This window comes from Molossus molossus, unplaced genomic scaffold (genome assembly GCF_014108415.1).
Source record: "Molossus molossus isolate mMolMol1 unplaced genomic scaffold, mMolMol1.p scaffold_m16_p_13, whole genome shotgun sequence".
Taxonomy (NCBI): domain Eukaryota; kingdom Metazoa; phylum Chordata; class Mammalia; order Chiroptera; family Molossidae; genus Molossus; species Molossus molossus.
Genome location: NW_023425348.1, coordinates 68,853,119 through 68,877,205, shown reverse-complemented (window position 1 = coordinate 68,877,205; position 24,087 = coordinate 68,853,119).

Below are 24,087 nucleotides of genomic sequence, written 5' to 3'. Positions count from 1 at the left end.
TGAACCTAACTTATTTGCTCTATACAATGGGAATAAGAATCATCATTCAGTATTCTGAAATTTATAGATAATCTGTGAAGCAGCTAATATAATTTATATAAATTTACATAAATAAATTTATAAAGATAAATTTAATTTATCTATGTAAATATCAATGATGATTATTATTCTATTATATTTTTATTGTTAGAAGTTAACCCACTCTCTTAATATCTTGCCAAGGGTCTGTAATTCCTTGTTCTGGGACTTAGCCATGCATTATCCAATGTCTTTTGGAAGGAAAAAATATTACTAGTGTAGGAATACCCACCAGGAAAGGACATGAGCTAGGGAAAATTGGCCAAACTACAAAGTTAAGAAAAAGTTCCTATTGGCAGGAAAAGTCCAATGACCAAGCAATATGGTAATAACTAGGCGCAAAGGCGCAATTTACATATGTTATCAGCAACAGTCTTAGATCAGTGAGGTAGTTCAGTAGGTAGGAAAGGTAAGGCTCAGAAGTTCACCAGGGCGGTTGGCTTACTACCGTCTTTTAGTTAAGAACAAGGTAAGAGTTCCAAACCTAGATGCTAGGTAGATGAACAAAATAGGTTCATAAGGATCAAAACCAAGAAAGGAGTCCATTAATGAGGACTGAGGTATGACTCAGAATTCAAGAAGTGATATAACATCCCAACTTTCATATTCAGGTAAAAGAGTTTCTCTAGACACAGCAAGGATAACTTGATGCAGCGGTGCTGTTCCTATTACTATTCAGGCATGGTATTTACTCTTCTGAACAAGTCCACAGGAAAATATTTGGCATCTTCACTAGACAGATGACAAAACTATAACTCAGTAAATGCAAGTAAATTTCCCAAGGCCAGATAGATAAGTAGATAAACAAGTTCCAGATCTGGTATTGAAGTCCATTCTTATCTGGATTTAAAAGAATGAGCTGAACCAAGGGATAATGCATTACCTCTAAAAATAAAAATAAACAACAACAACAACAAACAAAACTCCTCTTTCAACTCAGACTGGAATTGGCAGCAGGCAGCAAGTTTGATCACGAGCTGTGGGAAACCAGACCTCAGAGTCTGACATAGTATGATAGTCTGGTCCCTAACCCAAATGACTTCATGCAGCTAGAACTTCTTGAACAGATTGACAGTAGCAGTTTCCATAACTGCCTGTCTCCCACCTTTATTAGGGATCTCTGGAATCACATGGAATCTAATAAAGTTCATATTTACATATTGTGTAATCTTATAGTATAAGCATTCCAGTCACTGTGTTTCCTATCACAATATTTAAGACATGAATTGTCCTTGAAGCAGTAATTAGGGAAGATTCAAATACTGGCATATCCACGAGATTACTTCCATTTCAGCATACGTCGTTTGCTGACATTCATAGTGCCAAGGATTTATTTTATTTAGCCTTGCTGTGCTTTCTAAGTTTCATTTGGAGAATCACTAGAAACAGATCCCTCCCTACCTCACTGAAACGAATGCTCCATGTTCCCTCTGGTTCTTCTGCATGAGCCCTCAGAAGTGTATGCAAATGTCCAGAGGGAGAAGGTAGGGACTCTTCTCATTGTTCCAACAGAAAATGTCAGGGGGGTACTTAATTCCCTTGGCAGAAAGAGGAGCGAGTGGGAGGAGTTACAGCACTCTTCATTTCCGTGATGTGATGTTTGGGTGTGGAGGACTGAAAAGAAGGAGACAGCCTTCTTTACTTCTCCATAATTCTCCCATTTAAAAATTCTCATTGGGACTTTGGAAAAGGTGATGGGATAGGAAAACAAAACCTTTTCTCTAACTGAGCAGAAAATGTTTGCGAAATGCTAAAGATAAACTCTCTTTAAATATTCTGTAACCATATTTTGTAGCATGGAAATATTCACTCACTATATTTCCATTCTCTTCCTCACCTTTGTTTGTGCAGAGCTAAAAGTTTTATCCTACCTGAGATATTCTTGAAGGAGTCATAATGAAATGCAATTTTAATTTAATTGGGCACCACCATGCAGACCTTTCTTCCCTCAATACTCTCTCAACTTCTTCTAGCAAGCAGCCTGAAAGACTTAAACAAACACATTTGCCAAAATAACTTTCAATCTCAGGAAAATATCTGAATAATGAAGAATCTAGTGCAGCAGAAAGACTAAGAAGTAATAAAGAATCTACTTTTCATGGTATATTAACTGAGGTAAGATGGCACGTCCCACCAAACAAATAAGTTTACACAGTAATTGAGACATAGTTTATCTCTTTTAGGAAAAAATGCTTTCTTCATTTTAAAACATATTGAAAATAGCTATTTTCAGTGGTATCCAGCATTAGCAAGTAGACAATTTACAGGAGATAAGTTTCCTTCTTCGGCCACTGTAGAGTGGTATATTGGTGAAGGCTTCTTGAAATTACAGAGAACATTATAGGCACAAATGCCCTCAATGCTATTTATGTGTCTTTGTAGCTTGCAAATTTAATGAGGCTGATATCTGAAGAATAAAATATTTCTACTACAAAAATTTAAAAAATGTTTGAAAGAAATCTAGGCTCATTGCACAGCTAAAATCCCAAGACCCAAACAAAATTTTTCTTTCATAAGATCACATGGAGTGAAAATGAGTCAATGTTTCTTAGGGCTTTTGTTTGAAAGATATCAAAGGACGCAGACGATCTCACATGTCACTCTTCTCTCTATCATCTGTGTAGACATAATATGCTCTACTTTTAGGAAAACTGGAGCATCTTATAAACTGATGGTACTCCTCCTGGAATGTGGATTGTGTAGTTATTTGGCCCTGAATGTATAAACTGTGAATTAAGTGTCACTTGAATGAAAACTTATTTGAAGAAAGTACACATGATTCACTTCTAATGAATGCTTTCATACGTCTCTGCAAATGTATTCACCCAAAGAAGTTCTCATAGAAGCAAGCCAAGAATTTATTCTTTCCTGTGATATTTTATCTCACAATTTTTAAAGTCAAATAATTCACTAAAGCTAAGACATTTCCTTTTATGTTTAAGTAGCACATAGAAATTTCCTGTGCCTGATTAAAATCTTATCAGGTAGCCAATGGAGATTAAAATATTTTCCAACCCACTAAAACATATATTCCACAAAAGACAATGAAAACAATTGGTAGCAATATAAAGACATAAACTAAATGTGTTGTTATTCAACAGCTCTCAAGCTACTAATATGCACCTTATCTCCTCCTAGAAAGTATCACCCATTAGTTACTCAACTGAACATTCAGACCCTGATTCATTGTTTTTATGTTTCAAGGATACAGTATTTTCTGATTAAAGAGAAACTATGGATCGTGTCTATAATAAAGGATGAGAAACAAACAAAAATAAGCTAGACATCCTTGGTTCCTAGTAATAGGGACTCAGCTCGGTGTTGTTGGCTGATGGTGATATCACATTTCCAAGAACAGATTTTTGTGCTGTGCCAGATGGTAGAAGACCTACCTACCAATAAGAGAAGTGGGGACTGACCCCAGAAAACAAAGTCAATAGTAAATATTGACTAAGGGTGTTGTGATCAGCCTTGTGTTGAGGAACCAAAACTTGTGAGAATTTTTTGTCATATTGAAAGTGGAGTAGCATCCAGAGCACTTGGTTATAACTGCAGTTTTTTCAACTGAGAGATAATGAGGGACTGGACTTAACAGAGTGACATTTGAGAGAGACATTTGAGAGAGAGAGCTGCACTCTATTATTTCCTAAATAGGGAGAAGAGGGGTACAGAGGAGGCAAGCATCAAGCATGACATCAAATGCTCCAATTTGGGATTTTTAACAGAATAGGGGAAGTAGAAAATAAGAAGAGGAGTTTTATTTTAGAGATATCCAGTTTCACATGCCTGTAATTAAAGGTAGTTGCATCAAAGAGACAATTGGAACTCTGATTTGTGTCAAACCAAGTCTGGAACATAGTAAAAGGCACTATTTTCTGCCTCTTTCCCTCCTTTCTCCCTCTTCAGGGAGATAGGACCACTTCAGAGGATGAGTCTAATACAGTTAATACTGACAAAGGTGAATTTATAGCCACAGCTTGACTCTAGATGCCTCAGGGTTTCTGTTATTGTTTTAATTAGACTATTTTAGGACTCCACATTCAGGTCCATTTTGCCCTCTGCCCTTTTCCTGGACTTTAAAAAGCAGGAATGCTTTCTGATCGTATTCTTTGACCAACATTGCCAAACATGTATATCTTAACAGTAGTGGCCAGAGAAAGATTCAAACGTCTTACAGCCTTGAGTCCTAAAAACCCAGTCACTTACTTTTATACTGTTATTGTCATAGTCTGAGAATTTTAAATGCCTAATTCCAGTGTGGTGGGGTGGAAAGAATACTAAATTAGTACTGAACTATTTTTGTTCTCAGCAATTTTACTAATAAACTGTGCTATTAAATTTTTGTTTTAACATTTTCTTTCACCCTCCTGACATGTACTTGAACGGCTAGGCACATAGCTTTCTTTATCTTACCAAATTCTTACAATGGTATTTGTATCTAGTAATTTTTTTTATTTGTGCTTTCTCTGATTAATTATCTAGTTGTAGAATGTTTTTTTTTTTTTTTCCTAGATAAAATCTCAGGCACCTTGTAGCTCTAATATCATGAATCTACAACATACAGAACTGAAGAAGGAACACGTTCATGGGAAAGACACAAACTATTTCTACCGACATTTTCTTTAAGGAAGCATGTCTGTAGTCCGTGGGATACAAAATGTGCAAGTTACTCATCAGCCTTGGGAAGAGAATGATCACAGAGCTTCATTTCTGGAAGACGGTAGTGTTGGAGATGAGATTTTAGAAAGCCTTAGAAAAAGAGGAGAGAAGGTAGACAGAAAGTGAAAGGTTATTCCAAGAACAGCACGTGGCACGAGAGAGACTAGAAGTGAGAAAGGCGTGGTGGGGAAGAGGGCAGGAGGCGAGAGTGTAGAGAGAGCAGAGGGATCTTGGTTTTTCACACGCTCTGCCACTAAAAGGCAGAAGAGCAGTGGATGGGAAGGAAGATGGACAATTACAGAGAATCTAGGGAAGAAGCCCTTGAATTAGATCCTTAGAGTCTGGGCAAAGAAGCACACATTTTATGGTGTTTATTAAGTTCAAGGGAATAGGTAGGTTCCACAGGCAGAATGTGAACCTGTGATTTGGTTGGGTAGCCAGAGGGGAGCAGCAGTCGTAGAAGTATGACGTCCAAACATCAGGGCACACCCACAGACCCCCACACAGAACACACCGAGGAGGCTTCTCTCTCTTTCGGAGCCAAGTTGCCATAGGATACGAGGGAAAGGAGCTCAACTGTAGGAAACAAATGGTATTTTAACAATGGGGTGAAACTGGATTAAAAATTAGATGATAAGACACAGCTCTGCACCAGGAAAACAATTTTTGTTGAGTCCCCTAATCTCTAAGGCCAGCCTGGAGTATGTTAGACATGCAGAATCTTGGGCCTTACTCCAGACCTTCTGATCTGAATCTGCTTTGAGAAACATTCTCCTCAATTCTCTTATTTCCTTTTTCATCTGTGAAACAGGGACAATGCCTTCCTTATAAGGTTCCTGTAGGATTAACTAAAATAAATTCTCAAGTATTTAGTAGGGCTCTTGGCATAGTCAATACAAATAATTGGAAGTTAATGTATTTTCATTAGTAATAGTAGTATACATTGTAGAATTATTTTTTAAAAGTAAATTAATGGCCCTGGCTGGTTTGGCTCAGCAGTTAGAGTGTCCGCCTGTGGTCTGGAGAGATCTGAGTTCGGTTCCCGCTGAAGGCATGTACCTCAGTTGCAGTTTGTCCCCGGCCCTGGTTAGGTTGTGCGGGTGGCAGCCACTCGATGTGTCCCTTCACATCGATGTTATCTCTCCCGGGTTTGGTTCCCGCTAAGGGCGCGTACCTCGGTTGCAGTTTGTCCCCGGCCCTGGTCGGTTGTGCGGGTGGCAGCCACTAGATGTGTCCCTTCACATCAATGTTTCTCTCCCTCTGTTCCTCTCTCTCCCTCCCACTCTACCTGAACAAAAAATGGAAGAGTGTCCTCGGGTGAGGATTAAAAAAAAAAAAAAGTAAAATAAATGTTTTTGAAAAGACTAGGTAAATCCCACTTCAGAGATGAGCATTTTTATTTCCAATTCATAAACAGAATTTGACCTTGCAGCCTATTGATTGTTTGAAATTAGACCTACTTTTAGTAGAAAATGACCAGGTGAATGAATTTATTTTGAATGGTGCCTAAATTGCTGGATTTTTCCCAAGAGTATTATTACATGAGGTTTCTGCATCATATTAAGCATCAGTGACTAAGAAAAGAAATTGTGAACAGAAAAATCAAATGTAAGATTAACACCATTCTAATACGCAGTGTAAATATTATGCCTCTGAAATAAAAGTGCAGACCTGCCTTTAATTACTTAAACCATCTCTCCCTGGGACACGAATAGGTTTGTTTTATTGCCTAGATTTAATTTATATCAACTATTATTCATCAGGTATGCAAATGGGTTCAAAAGACATTTAGGCCTGACAGTGTTTTAATCAACCCCAAAATTGTCTTTGCTCTTGTAGCTACATTTTATAGAATCGCTGTACTCTCTATCCCCAGTTCAGTCTCATGTATGTTTTTTTTTTTTTTAAATCCTCAGCTGAGGACATTTTTCCATTTTTTTTTTTTTTTTCAGACAGAGTGGGAGGGAGAGATAGGAAGAGAGAGAGAGAAACTTCGACGTGAAAGGGACACATCGAGTGGCTGCCACCGGCACGACCAACCAGGGCCTGGCACAAACTGCAACCGAGGTACGCGCCCTTAGCAGGAACCAAACCCGGGTCTCTCTGGACTGCAGGCCGATGCTCTAACCGCTGAGCCAAACCGGCCAGGGCTCATGTATGCTTTTTTTAATTATCTAAATAAAGACAAACCAATTATTTGAAGATGACAATCTTTATACTCGGCCATATTTTCAAAGAAAGCTATGATTCTGATGCTCTCACAAAGAAAAACAGGACTAACAATGATCATAATCATGATGATGCTGATAGTGATGATGATGAAAATGATGCTGATAACTTCAGCCATAACCTTCAACATTTAGGCAATATTTAGTTCCATCTTCTGGTTTGAAATATGATTTTTTTCTTGGTATACCTCTATTTTCATCTTTAGTAGGAAACACTCCTCTGAACTTTAGAGACATATATCCAAATGCCTATTCAATCTCTAACTTGGGTGTCTGTGGGGATCTTAGACCTAGGCTGTCCAAAGAACTGGTTTCCTACAAAATACTGGGTCTCCTATAGTCACTGCATCTTCATAAATGACAACTACAGCCTAAGTATCATTGCAATGTGTTTTTTTCCCACATCCCATCCTATTTATCTGCAAGGCTACCCTTTCTGTCAGTCTGATCTTACCTATCATGTTCTTTCCCACTATGCAACTCTGCTTTGCAGGAGAAATTATTCCTGATATCTTTCATGCCATTGTGACATCAAAATAGTTTTCTAATTTTTATATGTATGGAACTTCTTGAAGAATGAGAATGTCTACTAATCACAGTTCACAAAGTGGAAAATGTAATATAGAATGTGTAAATAGTCAGCAATTAATGACAGGACAAAGATATGAAATCCATAACAATTTAGGCTTCAAAAATTCTCTTTAGGCCCAAATAATATGAGTTTTGTGCTTTTTGTGTGTAGTAAGAAAAAAAGCATGTAAATATATGGGAATTCAACTACAGCTTCCAATGACAAGCATTTATTAAATACTTAATGCATGCCCAGTACTATGCATCAAAAAAATGGAAATACAAAGGTAAGACAAAATAAACATCTTAAAGAAACTCTTATTCTAAGAAGCAGCTTGGGGAAATAGTTTGAATAATCACTGACTCAACTGCACTAACTTACTGTGTAATGATTCAAACCACTATTCATCTGGTAGGTTGCTCTCACTAAGATGGAAATAGATAAGGAAATAAAATTTATATGGTAACTTAGCTAACCCAACCTCCATAAGCCATACCAAACATCACACAGCTTATATTTACCAAATCCCATAGCTTTCCATATTAATGAAATGAAGAAGGGAGCCTTATAAGTGGTCAAGGAAGTGTGTGTGTGTGTGTGTGTGTGTGTGTGTGTGTGTTTGTGCGTGTGTTTAATCTCCACATACCTGATGTAGTTATAAAATGTCATCTCACAGTGCAAGGATTTCCAGAACTGATGTTAAAGTCTCCATTAGGTTTATTTCCCAAGAGTGTCTGTGTATTTGGATGATCCATCCTTTAAAGACATGAGCATTGCAGTGAGTTATTCCAGTAAATCAAGTCAGCTACTGAGTTATATAGTGCTGGGAGCACTAAAACTTGTGAGCTTTAATTCAAGAATGACATAGAAAAGATGAAGCACCAGAACACAAGCCAAGCTCTGGAAGCTTTTCTCATATACGCAGTTGTGTTTAAATATACATTTGCTATCACTGACAAGAAAGTGCTTCTACTAAAATGCAATCATTATGGACATTAAACATAACTACAATCCAATATCTCTATTTACATTAAATAAAATTTATCCATCAAATATTTTTAAGGACCTACTATGTGTTAGATATTCTGACAGAAAGAAAAGATACAAAGAGGAAACCAGTTGGTCCTAGTCATCCAAAAGTGAGTAGATTAGTGACAAACGCACTTTTGAACAATCAATTAGCATACAAAATGTTTACTTCGATGGTTGTTAGTATAGAATGTTATAGATGGGAGTCTGCTTCAAACTTATAGTGAAGCTGAGTTTAAAAAGTAGAAAACAGTTAAACTAACAGGCAAGAGATAGAATGGGTGGTAGGTAGGTGAAAGAGAACAGAATTTTCAAAGGCACAGAGTATTGGAGATTTTGCTCAGAGAGCAATTTCTCTGCTTCTTAACATCTGGCATTCTTTTTAAACTATTGCTTAATTATTATACTTAGCAGAACTTTTAGCCATTGGATAGTCAGGATGATTTGGAACGGTGAACAGAATGAAATGGATTCTTAGTTCCTGACTATACAGAAAAAGCTACAGTTTCAGTAGTAATATCTATTTTCTATCATAGTCATTATAAGAGGTAATTATTTTAAAAAATATGATTTTCATCATTTTTATAGATTTTGGCAACTAAATGACATAAAAGAGCTATCCTGATTCAAATAAAAATCTCTTACCTATGTGCATTCTAGTAATTGATTTACTAAGACCACAGACAAGTACTAAGATATTAGCAGATACCAACTACTGTGCTAAACTCTGGAGATATAGAAATAAATGACACACAGCCTCAGCCCCCAAGACTCAAAGTCTAGTGTGATTTTCAGATATTTTAAGCAGATATTTTTAAGATAGTGTGACCAATTCAAGAATAGAAGAAAAGGTAATAGAAACATGAATAAAGGTGATCTAACATGAATGGATAAATATGGGGGGAGGAGGAACTAGTAAAATATGACCTAGCTTTCAAATTATGAGGAAGATGTTCTGGGCTGCAAAATAGCACAAATAAATATATATAGAAGATGTAAAATGTAATGGATTACTAGGGAAATTCCATATAAAATTTGCTGTGCTGGTCTACCAGGCAGCCTGTCATGACCCAAAATGTAGGTAATGACTTAACATTTATTTACATTTTCAATATTTTGTGTTCTTTTTGTCTTCACTGACAACCTCCTCTCAGCCAAGTAGGATGATTACATTGTAAACTGCATTATATGGCTCTGGGTTCTTTAACATGCAATAAGGAAGCAATGCAGCAATGCTTTTTGATATAGTTGAACAGCTGCTGTTAAGAACAACATTAACAAATGAGTCAAAATGTGCTGCTGAGGGTTAGTTAATGCATTATATCAGTGTTAATTGAGGTATTATTAAAAGGCTGACTGTTGCCTCTCCTGTTCCTAGAATTTACACACGCACTTCATTAATCTTTGCCCTCCCTATGGGAAAAGTCACTGCACCTGTTCATCTTCATGAGCAGAAATATTGCCTGCCAGAGAGCTAGTGTGCAGCTCCAGACAGGTAGGATGACATGTGGCAGATCAAAGAAAAAACACCCCAGTGTTTGATAGGAATTTCACTTTCTCCTCATTTTGGTGATGCACTGGGGCCTTTTCTTCTTGCTTATCTGAGTAGAATTGTAAGATATATTCATTAAATTCCTTCTACCAGTGATGTCCTTATCAATATCAAATGCACATTTTGTGTCACAGGCATCTTCTCCAAGATGTAGAATTTAAAATATGTGTCAAGGGTGCAAGTATTAGGAGAATGTCTCTATTTTACGCCATGGAAAATATGGCTGAGCTGAGAACAGAGTGAAAAAAAAGAAGTAAAATATTAAAATAGGGCAGGCAAAGTACAGTATCATTTGGAAAGGAGTATTGGAAGTATGGAAAATAGAATCTCTCTAGAGATGCTTGGAGATAAGATTTCAGAGCTTTGAGGGTCAAAGTAAATAAAAATAACAGCCATAACAATAGCTGTCATATGTGAAACATACTCTATTGGGCGCAGTGTTATGAATTTGGATATTTTATTTCAATTAATACTTATTGGCATTTATTTGAGGTCAAAATTATTCCCAGTTCATAGTGGAAGAAACCCAACTTCCAATGATGGAATGACTTGCCCATTGTCCTACAGCTAGTAAGAGTCAGGGCTCTGCCTCCGCAGACTATTCTCTTAGCCACTTTCTTGAATTGTTCATACATTGGGTGGCAACCAGCCACCAGCAAAGTTCCAACTATGACGTTCAGTCAAGAAAAGTAACTGGGTTTTCAAGGATTAGAAACAGTGATCAAATAGATAGACTTCTGTGACTTCTGGTTTGTTAAGCCCAGACCCTCAACTTTGTTATATCTGTTCAGAGGTGATTAGTCTTTTGAGGTCGGAGGGACTCATTTTGAAAGGAAACCAGGAAAGAATAGCCATGCCTATTTAATAATGACCAATGTTAAATATGACTCTACATCCTATTAAAATGGCTCATTTCAATGGAGCAGTATGTTCTTGTTCTATAGGATGTTATGCAGAAATTCAAATTCTAATTGAAAGTCTTGTAAGTGATCATGGAATCAGAGCAATAGGGATTGAATGAAACTATCCATTTCCTCTACAGAGATATACTTTCCAAGTAGACTAGACTGCAAGTGATCAGGGCACAAGAACTCTCCCAAATCAATGACAAACACACTGACAAAAATCTTGGTTTTAGCCTCCTCTATGCTGGCCACTCCATCGTTTTTGAAAAGTTGTAGCTATCAGAAACACACTCACATTCCAATGACATATTTCTGAGTTGCATTCTAGTCATTATAATTATACGCAATTAATTATATTTTCAATTAAATATATTTTCAAAGTGTTGTTAAATGTGTTCCAAAGCTATCAAATTCCACTCACTTCTGGTTGGGTTTTTAAAAATTATTTACTGGGGGTGACCCCAATATTGTTTACCACTCATGTATTTCCAACATGTTAAGAAAGAAGACCACTGTGTGTGCCACCATTACATGAAGTGATGGTGCATGGTGAGCACTTTATTGGGTTCCTGGCCAGTTTCCAAAAATTCTCTCTCATTCTCTACATTGGAGCCAAGGTGATCTTTCCAAAATAGTAATTTGTACACATCAATTTTCTGTCATGTTTTCTGAAATAGATGGCCTCACATAATGCTATTAGAGTCTCAAAATACTCAGTTCTGAACTAAATTAGGATCCGTAGTACGTGGCCCCCCCTACTTGCCTTGATTCTCACTAAGGTCCCATTATTCTTTGTGGTCCAACCACACCGGTTGTCTTGCAATCACTTGAATGTGTCAATGTATCTCCTACCAGGTCGTCTCTTTAAATCCAGTTTACCTGACCTTAGATGTTCTTTCCTCCATTTACCTATTTAATTCTTATCCTTTATAATTAGATCAAATTTTATTCATTAGAAAAAGACTTCTTTAAGCTCATGATCTAGATCAAGTTCTCTTATTATATAGTCTTATGTTCCCAGGTATCTTTCCTTCATATACCTGCTGTAAATTATAACTTTATATTCATTCATATAGTCATTTGATCAATGTCTGTTTCTCCCACTATACTCCAAGTTACACAAGGATTCTATTTGTAAAGTAGTATATCACTGGTGACACATGCAGTGATCGATACATAGCTAGTACTCCCAACCGCTTGTTAGATAAGTTAACGCAAGCCATGGTGATTTTCTGTATCTTAATGTGATTTTTAACTTTTAAAAAATTTTAACTATTTTGTTATTATAAAATGACTTCTTACTCATTGTAAAATCTTCACCAATACAGGAATAAATACAGTAGAGAATAAAAAATCTGACAAAATTCCTGCTTCTGCCATAAGAAATGACAATATTGGCATTTAGAGGAATAACCTTCCAGTCTTATTTTCTTTGTCGTATGTATGTGTGTGATTCTTACATGAACAAGACCATATTATTTGGGCTGTTTCTCCCTCTCTCTCTGCTTTTTTTTTTTTTTTTTTGTTTTTTTTTTTTCATCAACCTCACATTTTTTGAAACCTATCCAGAGTTTCATCAAATGGACTTGCTAAATTTTTTTACTAGTTTGCAACTGATGTACATTTACCTTACTTCCAATTGTAATAATACTCATCACTGTGTATATTTTTCCAGTAACGTATATACATAGATTCCTAACAATGTCATTGCTGAACAAAGGAATGCCTGTCTTAAATGATGACATATTTTTTTATAAATATTTTACAATTTAAACATCCATGGATAGTTAAAGAGTATTTACTACTGAAGTTGAACACTTTTACAAATTGAAAAGTTTTATTAACCTGTAAAATTAGCCTCCATATTTCCCCAAACTTAATATTTTTATTAATGAGATAACTCACATAAAAATTAATAATTGTATATGAAAGGTACAGCACATGTTCTCTTAATAATTGGGTAGATTTCTTAGGACATAAGTGTTTGGAATCCGAGGTAGCAATTGACAATAAACACTGATAAGACCCTGGTTTTGAAAACAGATTACTTAAGATTAGAGGGTACTAGGTCATGGAATGTTAGGTTGCATCACCTGTCAGAGTGAAGGATAATCTAAAATGGTGAAGATAAAGGGCACTGACCAACTGAGACCATGAAGACAATGAAACCTTTCCACTTGGATGGTTTCAGGCCTATACTACCAAGAACATCTACCCACCTACCCCCTCTTCCATACCTGTGGCCTCTCATTATGAATATTATAGCAATCAAAACTTAGGTAATTACAGAAAGTTTCAGAATAGTTTCCATTCACCAAACCTTTACTCCTTATATTTAGTAGCATTCTGTAGACTGCGTGGATCCCTGAAGGTGTTGATGGCATATGCTGAAAGGAAGCCAATTAAGAATTATTTGAAGGGGAAAAATTTTTGTGTTTATCCATAATTTTGTTATGATATAAATTGGCACTTTTCTGGGAAGTCAAAGTGTTAATGATGGTAGGGTTAAGCAGCGTCAGTTAACAAAGAACTATAGAATCCAAGCCAGGCTCTCTTGCCATCTAACTGATCATAGCCACTTTGTGATACAGGAAGATAAGATGACCATCAATGTGAAATATAACAAAGAAAATAATTTCCCCACTCTATCTTAAAATTTTAGTGCCAAGGTTAACAGTGCTGTACCTCCTTACTAAGAGGAAGCTCGTCTTCAGTTCAAACCAGGCTTCTTGTACTTCAGACCTATTTTCACTTGATCAATCCTGAGTGGAGAGAAGGTGCATCTGGTCACATCTCTACTCAACAGCCATGACAAACCCTCAGGCTCTGTCAGCCACTGGCTGCTTCTACCTGACCTCAATAAAACATTTCAAAAGTATTTCAAAAACTTTGGGGGAAATGGTGATTTTATCAGGCCAGAGTTCTTCAATAATAGTGCTACATAAATTTTGGTACACATAATTATTTGTTAGGAGGTTAGTTGTGTGCACTATAAGATGTTTAGCAATATTCCTGATATATCGGTACGACCCCTCCATTTGTGGCAACCAAAAGTGTTTCCATCCATTACCAAATGTCTCCTGGAAGGCAAAAATCGTTCATGTCCTATTCAGAACAATGGTATTATTGTTTTGGGGAAGGCTGCTCAATTACAACTGGTAAAGGACATGCATACACACCAGAAAGGTCTTGACATCCTCTATTTTTCAGTTAGATGTACCCAATCTACGATTCTAGTTTTCAATAGATAGAAAACAACTTCATGATTATCATCAAGCTATTTCCAAGGCTGAAAAATAGCTTGTTTGGTCTGAGAAATTCATTGAGATGCCATGATGATAGGTATCTTCTAACATATCTTGACATATAGACCATGATTTATTTGCATGCTTTGTGTCAGGTAGGTTCATTAAAAAGAATATCAAGAGTTCCAAGCAAACAAATCCTAGTCCACATTGAGAAATGTACACGTATCCCCAGAGATATACACACACACACTTAATCTTCACATCAGAGATGGGATATCTTAAAATCAATTCATCAGACTCTTTGATTAGTTTTTTGTTAGCATGAAAATATAAAAGCCTCGTATTTCCATATTAGCAGAGAAAGTAAGGAAGCCTAACATTTGTTGGGCCCTATTTCATATGCTTTAAATATATTAACTTATTTAATCTTCATACCAGTGCTATTAAATCACTGTTATTATTCTAATTTCATTAAAAGACGGAGAAAGTGAGACTTATTAGGTTTAAATGAATTGACTATGATGAGACTGTTGGAAATGGCTAAGGTATTAATCTATCCTAGGTCTCATTCCAAAGCCAGTACTCTCTTTCCACAATATTATGGGCCTATTTTCCTCAAAAAGTTTTTAAAAATTGCCAAAAACATTTCTTGAACAGTTCCATTTGTGAAGAAAAGTATTACATGAGAGAAAATCAAAATCACTTTTGCTTTCAAAATATAGTTCTTAAAATCTAAAAGGAATATTTACAGTTCTGAATGATATAATTTAACGAACACAAATTTTTTAAGAACTGAAATTTAGCACCATTTAAAATATAAAATGAATTCTTAGCCAAAATGTGTGCTCCTGGAAAATTAAAAAAAGGAACATAACCAAAAGGCATTGGAACTAAATCACTTCCTGAGCCATAATGAGCTTAGGGTTTTAATCAGACTAATGAGAAAAGATCTGTAATTCAGCACAGCTCATGAGTCATACCATAAAGTTTCTCCCTATAGTTTCATGGCAGCCCTTGATGTATCATTCATTAGGTGTTGGAAAAGTAACATTTTCAAGAACACAATGAACTTCAGACAGACAGGAAAAACAATGAGTGAGCAGCCCCTTGTTCTCCCTTTCAAACTGCCCTTTATTTCTTCAGTCAGCGCGTCCTCACTCCCTCATCTTCGAGCCGTGATTACTACCTCTGGTCTACATTAATCTGGTGAATCACTGGTGGGTTTATAAATCATGCTCCTTAAGACCATATAATAGAAGTGCAGGATGGTGAAAAACCTCCTTTAGGGTGGAAGGGGGTGAGGGATTGGGGAGGTGAAAATACAATCAATTATTCTGTTAGGTACTCAGCCCCCCCTCCCAGGAGATCAAGAACACAGATTTTTCAAATTCACTGATATTTTTCTTTGTACATTCTGTCTAGTAAGACCTTAAATGTTCTAAGTATGCATTCTCTGTAGGTGGGGAAAGCATGGGTATTGGTGGTCTGGATTTTAAAATGTGTTATACATGAGCAATTGCCTTGTAGTTTGAAGATTAGGATTCAACTAGGCAGGAAAGCAATGCAGGATATAGAAAATCCAGACCACCTGGAGAGAGAACCAGTAGGTTCAAAGATACTTTGAAAATAAAAGATAGATACAAAAAAAAGAGGTATCAGGAAAGCCTGAGTCTGGAATTGGAAAAATTCGAAGTGCTGTCTGGGTCTGACACTTTTAACTGAGTGACCACAGGAACAAGTTTAAGTTGTCCTAAACCTCACTTTTATAATCTGTAAAATGGGGAGAATGCTGTTTAACAGGTTTGTTTAAATATATATGAACAATAACATACCTGAAAGTTAATTTTATTGTTATGTTATATATGTATAGCTATTATTTTGTAATGATGCTATATTAAGTAATAATCTTATAGGACACATACCCAGTCCTCATTATTTAGTCACCTTTTGGCTCTTCTACCAAGTTTCATTTGTTCTTTTACCTGTACCTGTCTGAGGAGTCCCAAATCCTACTGTAGAATGCACTCTCCTGAGTTATAAATGGGTTTTCTTCTAGGCAGGCCTGGACAAAAGACAAATCGTCTACACTAACATTTCAACATTTGACTTATCCACAAGTTTTTTCTTTAAAAAAAAACAAAACAAATTCTTTGTTTCCTTGAAATGTTGGCTAATGCCTGTGTTCTTTTAGACGCCTGCCTCAGGGCTGCTGTAGGCTTAACTGTAATTACAGTTCTGGACATCAGGGAGCAGCAGAAGGCAAAGGAGCATCACTGATCCTGGAAGAAGCTCACTAGGCAAGTTGCCCTAAAGCAGGAGTCTGGTCCACTCTGCTCCTCTGGGGAGTCCCTGACTCCAAACCTACCCGACATGCCAGGAGACATATGGGACAGATACAGAAGTTGAAATCAGAAAATCTTAGAGTCAAAATCATTTCTAATTGTGTCATCTTAGGAGTTACTTAATATCTTTGGGCTTTGGATTCCATTACTCAAGAGGTTAGGATCATGATATCTTCCAAGTATGACTATAATACTTTTCTCAGTTGAAAAACACAATGTCTGAGTCATATAAGGTATTCAATAAATATTATTTTCCTCCCATAACTTTTTACTGTCACACTTGTATTGACCTTTTCAATCTTTTATTCAGGCCCATCTAACTCAACTGAGTGATCTAGGGTTGCACCTAAACACAGCTAGCTTACCAATTAGCTATCAACCTGATACACCTCTACTCCCAACCCCTCTATACATTGTCCACTTTCCTTGCAGAGATTGCACTTTCTCTACAGTTAATTCTGACTGCATTGTGGCCTCTAATAGTCTTTGATCAGATATACAATGGATAGCAAGAAGACCAGTATGATAAACAGGCTGTAATAGAGCCTCCAGTGATTTCTACCTCTTGTTACTCAGGACCTTCTGCAATGACTTCCCTTTGAGTAGCTTGCTTCTAACCAATAGAATACAACAGCATTGAGGGAATGGGACTTCTGTACTTATGTTACAAAGATTATGACTTTTTTCTTCCTATCAGATTCTCTCTCCCTCTCTTACTAACCTTGATGAAATGAAGCATGTAGAATCCAGTGTGGCAAGGAAGTAAGGGTAGCTTCTTGCCAAGAACCAGCAAGAAACTAACACTATCAGTCCAACCTTTATGGAACTGACTCCTCCCAAAAGCCATGTAAGTGAACTTGGAAGCAGATTCCCCACCCCACACCACCCCAAATGAGTCTTTAAATGACACCCCAGTACCAGCTTACACCTAGATTAAAACCTTGTGAGAAGCCTCAAAATAGAGGACCTATCTAAAGTATGGCCAGATCCCTACCTCCCAGAAACTATAGAGATAAAATATGTGTTATTTTAAGCTTCTAAATTTTGATGTAGATTGTTGCAAAGCAATAGATAACTAACACAAGGAGTGAAAGAAGATGAGATGGGATCAGAGAGCATGTAGGAGTCACATCTTGTAAGGCTAGGGTGACCGTAACAAAGAAATTGACTTTTATTCTTAGTGCAATGGGAAAACACTCGGGATTTTTCAGCATAGAAAAGACATAATCTGGTTTAAATGTTAGGAAGATTACACTGACTGCTGTGAGGGGATTGGACTTTATGAGACTGTATTAGGGATATTTTACATGTCTTCCTACCAAAATTAAACACGTTTGCTCTTTCTTCAGAGAAAATGAAAGTACTCTTTGTCTCTTGAATGACACTCATGAACTGGACAATTCTCATCTCCTTGGAATGATCTACTTCAGGATAAAAAAATTCCAGCTTGAGAATTTTTTAAATTAATTTTTTGAAGTAAATCAAGATATACATGCAGTTGTAAGAGAGAACACACAGAGATCACATATACCCTTCATCCAGTTTCTGTCAATGGTAATAGCTTGAATAACTATGATACAATATCACAAGAAAATGGGTATTGATGCAATCCATTAAACTTATTCAGATTTTACTCAATTTGTGTACCTTCATTTCAATGTGTATTTAGGGCTATACCATTTTATACATGTGTAAAATTTTGTAATAATCACCACAGTTGAGAAAAAGAATAATTTCATCACTGCAAGGATTCATTGTGATAACATTTTATAACCATGCCCACTTACCTTCTCTCCCCTCTACCCATAATCTCTGTCAACCACTGTATATTCCTCTATAATTTTGTCATTTCATGAATATAATATAAATAAAAGTATATGGTATGCAATCATTTGCAGTTAAAATTTTTATTTTTTAATTAAATTTATTGGGGTATATTGTTTAATAAGATCACAAAGGTTTCAAATGTACATTTCTATCATACATAATCTGTATATCACATTATGTGCCTACCACCCAAAGTCAAATCATTTTCTGTTACCATGTATTTAACCCCCTTTACCTTTTACTACCCCGACACCCTCCCCTCTGCTAACCAATATACTATTGTCTGTGTCTATGAGTTTTAGTCTTGTATCCCACATATTAGTGAAATCATATGGTTCTTACCTTTTCCTGACTAATGTATTTCACTTAGCACAAGTATTCTCAAGGTCCATCCATGTTGTCACAAGTGGCAATATTTCATCTTTTCTTATAGCCAAGTAGTGTTTCATTGTAAACATGTACCTTCTCTTCTTTATCCAGTTATCCACTGAAGGACATTTTGGTTGTTTCCATGTCTTGGCTACCGTGAATAATGCTGCAATGAACATAGGGATACATATATCTTTGTGAATAAATTTGGGGGGTACCTACCCAGAAGAGGGATTGCTGGGTCATATGGTAATTCTATTCTTAAATTTTTGAGGAACCTCTATATTGTTTTCCACAGTGGTCGCACCAGTTGACATTCCTACCAGCAGTGAAGGAGGGTTCCTTGTTCTCCACAACCTCTCTAACACTAGTTATTAGTGTCTTGTTGATAATAGACACTCTAACAGGTATGAGGTGGTATCTCATTGTAGTTTCAATTTACATTTCTCTAATAGTGAGTAAAGTTGAGCATCCTTTCATATATCTGTTGGTTAATGTATATGTCTTCTTAGGAGAGTCTGTTCAGGTCCTCTGCCCATTTATTAATTGATTGTTTGTTTGTTGTTGAGTTACACGAGTTCTTTACATATTTTGGATATTAACCCCTTGTCAAAGCTATTGTTTGCAAATATCTTCTCCCAGTAGGTTTTTAGTTTGATATAGTCCCATTTCTTTATTTTTGCCTTTATTTCCCTTGCCTTTGGGATTAAATTAATAAAATCTTCTCTAAGACCAAGGTCCATAAGTTTAGTACCTAAATTTTCTTCTGTATAATTTATTGCTTCAGATCTTGTATTTAGGTCTTTAATCCATTTTGAATTAATTCTGTATATGGGGACAAACAGTAGTCTAGTTTCATTCTTTTGCATGTGGCTTTCTAGTTTTCCCAGCACCATTTACTGAAGAGGCTTTCTTTTCTCCACTGTATGTTTTTTTATTCCTGTGTCAAAAATGGTTTGCCCATATACATGTGGTTTTATTTCTGGGCTCTCAATTCTGTTCCAATGGTCTGTGTGTCTGTCTTTCTTAAGAAACAAGAAAAATCTCAAGTAAGTAACCTTATATTATATCTTAATGAACTAGGAAAAAAGCAGCCCTTTCTTCAGCAGAATAAAGGAAATAATAAAATTAGAGCACAAATGAATACAATAAAGAACAAAAAAATATACAAAATATTAATACAACAAAGAACTGGTTCTTTGAAAAGATTAATAAATTTGACAAACCCTGGGCTTGACTCCCTAAGGAATAAAGAGAAAAGAATCAAATTAAGAAACTCAGAAATGAAAGAGAAGTTACCACAGACATCACAGAAATACAAAGGATCATACTAGAATACTGTGGAAGACTATATGCCACCAAATTCAATAACCTGGAAGGAATGGAAAAGTTCTTAGAAATATATAACCTTTCTAGACTGAATCATGAAGAAGTGGAAAATCTAAGTAGGCCAATCAACAGTGAGGATTTTGAAAAAAACATGAAAAACTTCCCAAAAAATAAGTCTAGGACCAGATGGTTTCACTAGCAAATTCTACTAAACATTCAAAGATCTGATACCTATCCTTCTCAAACTCTTTAAAAAAAAATTGAATAAGAGGCAATACTTACTAATACATTTTATGAAGACAACATCAGGTTTACCTGATACCAAAACCTGGTAAGGATAACACAAGAAAAGAAAACTACAGACCAATATCTCTGATGAATACAGATGTAAAAATCCTAAACAAAATACTAGCAAGTCAAATGCAACAATACATTAAAAAAATAATGCATCACAATAAAGTGGGGTTCATTACAGGAGGTTCAACATATCCTAATTGATTGATATAATATACTACATTAACAAAACTAAAAATGAATAACCTATAATCTTATCAAAAGATGCAGAGAAAGCATTTGATGAACTACAACATCCATATATGATTAAATCATTCAATAAAATGGGAATAGAAGAAAAGTACCTCAACACAATAAGGTCACATGACAAACCCTCAGCTAATATCATACACAATGGTTAAAAAACTGAAAGCTTTTTCTTTAAAAAGAGGAACAAGACAAGGATCTCCACTCTCACCGCTCTTATTCAACATAGTATTTGAATTCCTAGCCAGAGAAAGCAGACAAGAGAAAGAAATTAAAGGCATTCACATTGGAAATGAAGAAGTAAAAGTGTCACTATGCTGCTGTAAGAAAGAAAGATCTCGTATCCTTTGAGATGGCATTGAAGGACCTGGAGAGTATTATGCTAAATGAAACAAGCCAAGCAGAAAAAAACAAATATCACGTGATCTCACTTATTTGTGAAATATAATGAACTAAACAAACTGCTGAACAAAATTAACCAGAGACATATTGGTGGGGTACAGACTGACAAGCCTCAGAGGAGGGGGATTGAGGGGGGAAGAGATAAACCACAGAACTTACATGCATGTATGCATGACCAATGAACATAGACAACAAAGCTAGGGATGGGGGAAGGGAAGGAAGGTGTCAATGGCCGGGGGGAATGAGAAACATCTGTAACAAAACAAATTAATAAATAAAAAGTAAATTTAAAAAAACAACAACAAACATTTACTGAGGGGGAAAAAAGTGTCACTTTTTGCCAATGACATGATTCTTTTTCTAGAAAACCCTAAAGACTCCACCAAAAAAACAATAAAAAAACTGTTAGAAACAATAAACATACAGTCAAGTTGCAGGATACAAAATCAATGTACAAAAATCCACTGCCTTCCTATATACTAACAACAAAATTTCAGGAAAAAGAAATTTTTATTTTTTATTTAATTTTTTATTAATTAATTTTTGTTACAGATGTTTCTCCTTTTTCCCCCACTGATTCCCCCTCCGCCTTCCTCCTTGCTCTGTCCCCAGCTTTGTTGTCCATGTCCATTGTTCATGCATACATGCATATAAGTTCTGTGGTTTATCTCTCCCCCACCACCCCCTCTTCTGGGGATTGTCAGTCTGTACCCCACTTCCACGTCTCTGGGACTACCCCATTCCTCAGACTCTTATGTTCATTATATTCCACAAATAAGTGAGATCATATGATACTTGTCTTTCTCTGTTTGGCTTGTTTCACTTAGGATGATACTTTCCAGGTCCCTCCATGTAGTCTCAAAGGATAAGAGATCTTTCTTACAGCTGCTTAGTTCTCCATTGTGTATATGTACCACAGCTTTTTTATCCATTCGTCTACTGATGGACACTTGGGCTGTTTCCAGATCTTAGCTATTGTAAATAGTGCTGCTACAAACATGGGGGTACATATATTCTTTTTGATTGGTGTTTCGGGCTTCTTAGGGTATATTCCCAGAAGTGGGATTACTGGGTCCAATGAAAGTTCAATTTTTCCTTTTGCAATTGAAACAAAAAGAATAAAATACCTAGGAATAAACTTAAAAAAGGATATGAAAGACTTATATTCTGAAAAATACAAAGTATTATTAATAAAGATTGAAAAACGACACATGAAATGAAAAGATAGCCCTGGCCGGTTTGACTCAGTGGTTAGAGCATTGGCCTGCGGTCCAGAGACCTGGGTTCAGTTCCCGCTAAGGGCATGTACCTCGGTTGCAGTTTGTCCCCGGCCCTGGTTGGTTGTGTGGGTGGCAGCCACTCAATAGGTTTCTTTCACGTCAATGTCTCTCTCTCTCTCTCTCTCTTCCTCTCTTTCCCTCCCACTCTACCTAAACAAAAAATGGAAGAATGTCCTTGGGTGAGGATTAAAAAAAAAAAAAAGAAATGAAAAGATAGTCCTTGTTCATGGATTGAAAGAATCAACATAGTTAAAATGTCCATATTACCCAAATCAATATGCATTTAATGAAATCCCTCTCAAAATCCCAATGACATTTTTGAAAGAAATAAAAGAAGAAAAAATGATATTTGTATACAATCATAAAAGATCCTAAATAGTCAAAGCAATCCTGAATAAAGGAATGATGCTGAAGTATCACACTGCCTGACTTCAAATTATATAACAAAACAATGATCATCAAAGCAGCATGGTATTGGCAGAAAAACAGCTTTATTTTGTGTCATTCAGCATAAGTCTCTTGAAATCCATTCAAGTTATTGTGATATCAACAGTCTATTTCTTTTTGTTGCTGAATATAATTCCATGGTTTAGAGGTACCATGGTTTGTTTAAACATTCACATGTTAAACGTCATCTGAGTTGATTTCAGTTCTTGGATATTATAAATAAATTTGTTATGAACATTCTAAATAGAAATGTGTATGAATGTAGATCTTTATTACTCTGAAATAAATGACGTAAAATGCAATTCCTGGGCCATACGGAAGCTGCATGTTTAATCTTATTTTTAAAAATCACCAAACAATTTTCCAGAATGCCTGCACCATTTTACATTTCCACCAGCAATGTGCGATCCAAGTTTAATGTATCCTCATCAGTATTTGGTGTTATTATTTTTTGTTTTTGCCATTTTAATAGATTTATAGTGATATCTCATTGTGTTTTTAATTTACATTTTCTACTAGCTAATGTTGTTGAACATCTTTTTACATATTTATTTGCCATCTGTATATCTTCTTCAGTAAAATGTTGGTTATGTATTTTACCCATCACCTACTTGCACTGTTTCTCTCTATCTCTTTTTTTTTTTACTGCTGTGTTTTGAGTGTTCTTTATATACTTTACGATATATGGTTTGCAAATGTTTTATACCAGTTTGTAGCTTTAATTCTCTTAAAAAGTTTTTTCAAAGAGAAAATATTTTAAATTTAGAGTTTAAATGTTCTATTTTATCATGTTTTTCTTTTTACTGATCATATTTTTCTGTCAAGTCTAAGCATCCTGCCTAGCTTAGCATACCTATAAGATTCTCTCCTGTATTTTTCTAAAAGGTTTTTGAATTTTTTCCTAAATGCATTTTAGTTTTATGTTTTACATTAAAGTCCATGATTAATTGTGAGTTAATTTTTACATAAGGTGCACAATTTAGGGTGTGGTTTATTTTTTTATATGGATGTTCAATTGCTCCAGTTGGCATCAGTACCATGTGCTAAAAGTCTTTCCTTCCTCAACTGAACTGCATTGGCACCTTTGTAAAAACTCAGTTGGTAGATATCCATATGTGAAATTGTACAGTTAGACCCTTACCTCACACCGCATGTAAACATTAATTCAAAATGGATCTAAACCCAAATATAAGAGTTAGAAATGCAAAAACTTTAGAAGAGAAAATAAGAGTAGATCTTTATGTTCTTTAATTAGCATGACACCAAAAGCACATGCATCAA